The following is a 5,345-nucleotide window of genomic DNA, read 5'->3' on the forward strand; positions in this document are numbered from 1 at the left end:
AGTTCTACGTTGTTTCAACTTTTTAACCAGGATTCTCTTCTGGATCAATTATGTGTGTGCATTTTTGCTCCTTTGGTAAACTTTTCATTTGTGTATCTTACATTCCACCTAATAGTTCCGATAGTTTATATAATGATCACGTAGAAAATATTGTTAGCCTCTGTGATTGTAATGATAAATGTAATTTTTGTATTCTAGGGGATTTTAATCTATCAGACATTAGCTGGTCTGATCTACAACATAAAGGTATCTTGACTCCAACTAAAGTTAATAGAGCTCATGAAATCCATCTATTGGATAGTTTTTTTAGTTTGAATTTTACCCAGATTAATACTGTTTTTAATAGGCTGTTTAAAATACTGGATCTTGTTTTTGTGGATGAAAATTTAATTTGCGATCTTTGTGAATGTGATTCGCCAATCGGTAAGACCGATAAGCACCATAATCCGCTTAGCTTGACTCTGAATTTCTTTGAGGGTATTACAATGGAACCCAAGAAACCGGTGTCTTACGACTTTCGAAATGCAGATTTCCTTGCTTTGGGTTGCACCATCTCTGACATAAACTGGAGCAATCTCCTTTATTCTGAAGATGTTAGTGAGTGTTATGAAGTCTTTTTGCAGATAATATCAAATATATTTTCTAATAATCTTTCTATCCTTCCGCCCAGAATCCACAAATTACCTTGGTACACCCCGAATCTTAAAAATTTAAAAAACAAAAGGAATAAATACCACAAATTGTATATTGCCAATAGAAATGACAATATTTTGAAAGATAAATATGTGTCTCTCATGAAACAGTTTAATGTCCTCGATAAATTTCTTTATAATCCATATATTAGAAGGGGAACGTCATCGAAATATATCTGCATTATGTCGGACAGTCAGGCAGCCCTACTGGCCCTGAAGTCCCACAAAATAAGTTCTCAGCTAGTACATGATTGCCGCAATGTCCTAAATGCTCTTGGTGACAAGAATACAGTCTTATTAGGATGGGTACCAGGGCATGAGGGACATGATGGCAATGAGGAGGCTGACTGCCTAGCGAAACAGGGAGCTGCCGCAGTATTTTATGGTCCGGAACCCTTTTGTAGGCTCACCAAAGCACATATAAAGGGGACCATGAATAACTGGGTAGACAAAATGTTCAACAGGCATTGGATGGAATGTCCAGGGCAAAGACAAGCCAAACGATTTATCTGCCCTTCAAACGAAGTTTCAAAGAAACTAATCAATTTAGGCAGAGAGGACCTCAAAACTCTCACTGGGTACTACACGGGACACTGTTCTCTTCGTTACCACCTCAGTAAAATCAATCTTTCAGAAACAAGCGTATGTCGCTTCTGTGAGCTGGACGAAGAAACGCCAGAACACATTCTCTGTGAATGTGATGCTCTCGCTAGGCGCAGACTAGCCCACTTTGGTGGCGCTACCCTTAATCCATTTGAAATTTGGAACAAAACGCCCTTGGAGGTGCTAGGCTATATTAAGAGCCTTCCCTTATAGGCCGGGGGCCACGCACAATAGACCACTTTAGAGGTCGCGGTGCATATGGCCCATAATAATAATAATAATAATAATAATATATTAGTAGGTTTGAATTTGAGCTAAAAGAAAATCCGAAAGCTTTTTGGAGCTTCATTCGCTCCAAAAAAGGTTGTTCAAACATACCAACATGCATGAATTTTAATAGCAATAGTTCTCAATCTTTAGCTGATACAGTCGACCTTTTCGCGGATTTCTTCAAATCTAATTTCTGTGATGATATACCTGTTAGTACATTCCCTCCTATCTGTCCAGCTCAACGGCTAGACTTTGGAGCGCTCTCCATATCGGAGCTTGACATTATAAATGCAATTTCTTCCATAAAGTCGTCCCTTAAATGTGACAATGATGGTCTTTGTACATATTTCTTGAAACAGTGCAGGTCTTCCATCTGTGTTCCTTTATGTAAAATCTTTAATCTCTCTCTTTCTACAGGTGTTTTTATCAGTCGGTGGAAGGTGGCATCCATCACTCCGATATTTAAATCGGGATGCCGAAATGATGTTTCTAATTATAGGCCTATTTCCAAACTAACGGTCTCCTCTAAGCTGTTTGAAAAGTGGTTAAGGATAAACTTTCTTTCGTTTGTAAAAGTATAGTGGAGCCCCAGTAACATGGTTTCGTTTGTGGTCGTTCCACAGTCACTAACTTAGCGGTATTTTCGGAATACTGTGTCTCTGCATTTAAAAGCGGTTGTCAGGTCGATACTATTTATACTGACTTTTCGAAAGCGTTTGATAAAGTTTCACATGCTATCTTGCTAAGTAAACTGCAGTGTATGGGCTTTCATTCTGTTTTCCTGTCATGGTTGAAATCTTACCTTACAGATAGAACTTTGTAGAAATTGAAAATTATAAATCCAAGTCCTTTGTTGCTTCGTCAGGTGTTCCTCAGGGTAGCATCCTAGGCCCTCTTTTATTTATTCTGTTTATTAATGATATTGGTACTTGCTTCAAACATTGCAGATATCTTCTTTACGCCGATGATCTCAAATTGTTTCGTAAAATAACCTGTCCGTCCGATGTCCTCTATCTGCAGCATGATTTGGATAATTTAGTCAGTTGGAGTATAATTAATAAGCTATCGCTCAATATAAAAAAATGCTTCCATATGTCAATTTCTAGATCCCCTTGTAAATTGGCTTCGTGTTACTCAATTTTAAATCAGAAGCTCATTTTGGTCAATGATTTTGTTGATCTGGGTGTAGTCTTTGATTCGGATTTTACTTTTGTAAACCATGTATGCTATTTGCTTCCAAATTCTCTTTAACTCGTTAGTACGTTCAAAATTAGAGTATGCGTCAGTCATTTGGAGTACTATTTATAGCTGTCATTCTATGAGAATCGAACGGGTTCAAAGAAAGTTCCTTCGATTTGCTCTTCAACCACTTAATTTTTCCGACCCGCTTCCGCCCTATGCGGCCCGCTGTCAGCTAATAAATTTGCAGTCATTAGAAAAAAGAAGAATTATTCAGCTCCTTATGTTTCTCTTTGATTTGGTCTGTGGGAAGATCGATTGCCCTGAACTACTAGAGCTAATAAATTTCAATGTTCCTCACAGAACCTTACGATCTCAACCTCCCTTTTATCTTAGTGTAGTTAAGGCAAATTTCTATTCGCTAGCGCCTATATTTAGAGCGCTCTCGGAATTTAATAACATCTCTAAGAAGATCGGTATCGAATTTTCATCATCAAGATCCTTATTTAAGTCCACGCTTGAATCGTTTTACTCTTAGGTTTAGTTCATGCACTGCTATGTTAACACTATTATCGTATAATACTTATTTTTGTAATCTGTGTAATCTAGTCTGCAAGATTTTAAATCATAGACTGAATAAAGATGAATTGAATTGAATTGAATTGAATTGAATAAACAACAAAAGCAATTCGATTTTTTTCTACCACTAATTTTTGTTTATTTTGAATATCTTTTTTTAATAAAAATATATGCAGCTCATTCTATAGCATCAACCTTATAAATAATAATTTTAAAGTCTATACAAAACCATATATGTAATACTCCTATATTTGCAGTAAGAGCTAGTACCATCCGAAAACACTACAGTACAGTTATATCAATAAACACGTACGAAGGAAAAGGAACACACACGTTTATAAATAAACATGTACACAACACATATGCAAAAACGGCACTCAAGTACACAATACATTGACAAAAACGGTACTAGACTGTCTCGCTTTGATTTCGGAATGCTTACACATTGAGAAGTTAGCTTACTGCCAATATAGAAGTATTACATATATGTACAAAACACACAAAAACTCAACAAGTTTCAAAAAGTTGTCATCAGAATTTTAAATTTTGTAATCAGAATAAGAACTTTTTGGGTTTGCAGTTTTGTGGCGCATTCAATTTCAGTATAACAAATTCAAATTTTGAATGGCTACAAATTTCAATTGATTTTTTAAAACTTATTTTTTTTTACTGACGGTATTCCTCTATTCCTACATGTAACGCATGAAAATAATTTATTTTTAATGGATGAAACGCAACAACATCAGCGAAAAAAATATGTATCACAAAATTAAAATTTGTTTCTTTTAGTTTATTATTTTAAATACCAAAAAAGAACATAACTATTCAAAAATAATTTATATACATGTAAATGATATTTATAAATTAGAAATACATATGTACATAATGAAATAGTACAACTGTATTATATTTTTGGTTCATATTATATTTTTTTGTTGGTTTATGATAACCGATTAACATAAAATGAATTCAGTTTTAATTTGGTCCTAGATCATGTAAATAATAAATTAAAGTATTCAATAACAATAATAAATAGTATACATTACTTTTATATAAAAATAATTTTGTTTTGTTTTTTCATAAAGTGGGACCAAAATGGGAAGGGGACAAGAAAAACAATCGTTAGCAATATTGTATAAGATCCGAAAGAAATTTCATAAACAATTAGCAAACCAATTCGAAAGTGATCCGCTAACGATACGTTTTCATACCTTCGAGAACGATACTTTGTCTGCCACAAACAGAGCGACCCGTCGTGGGGAAATATTCCGAAAAAGATCGGTTAGCGATTATCGTTTTCAACAGTTTTGTGGGTAAAACGTCCGCAAAACATCTGTTTACGATATTGTTTGCGAATATTTGGTTGGCTGGGATTGCTCAAACCAAAATAAAGCGCACAGCGCTGCAGCGATGTTGTTGTTGATATTGTGTATGGATGTATGGATATGCAACAACGTTTGGAGCCAAAGGGAACATTTTGTTTGTAGATCTTCCGCTGTATCGCTGCCTACATGCTCACGTGTGTAGCAATGCTTTGAACGATATTAAACAAAAACAGAAACGAAAGCGAATAAATGGAACAATTTTTCATTCTCTTATGTCCCGCTGAGACGCTGCCTATCGAAATGAACGTAGCAATACTTTGCTCAATGTACAAATTTTAAAATCTTTCGACGCTAATATTTCGAAAATGGTTCAATGAATCTTATATATAAAAAGTTTCGACAAAGTTTCAGATCGATCTCTTTAATTATACCCGAGCGCACTTGTGCACAAGGGTATATTAATTTTGTTCACATAACGGTTGTTTGTAACAGCCAAAACGAATCGAGATAGATATAGACAAATGTATACATAAATGATCAGGATAAAAAAAGAAATCGATTAAGCCATGTCTGTCTGTCCGTCCGTCTGTCCGTCTGTCCGTCTGTCCGTCTGTCCGTCTGTCCGTCTGTCCGTGTACACGATAACTCGAGCAAAAATTGAGATATCTCAACGAAATTTTGTATGTAGGTTTCCCTT

The sequence above is a fragment of the Rhagoletis pomonella genome, unplaced genomic scaffold (genome assembly GCF_013731165.1).
Source record: "Rhagoletis pomonella isolate Grant_MI unplaced genomic scaffold, Rhpom_1.0 Rhpom_scaffold_00868, whole genome shotgun sequence".
Lineage (NCBI taxonomy): Eukaryota > Metazoa > Arthropoda > Insecta > Diptera > Tephritidae > Rhagoletis > Rhagoletis pomonella.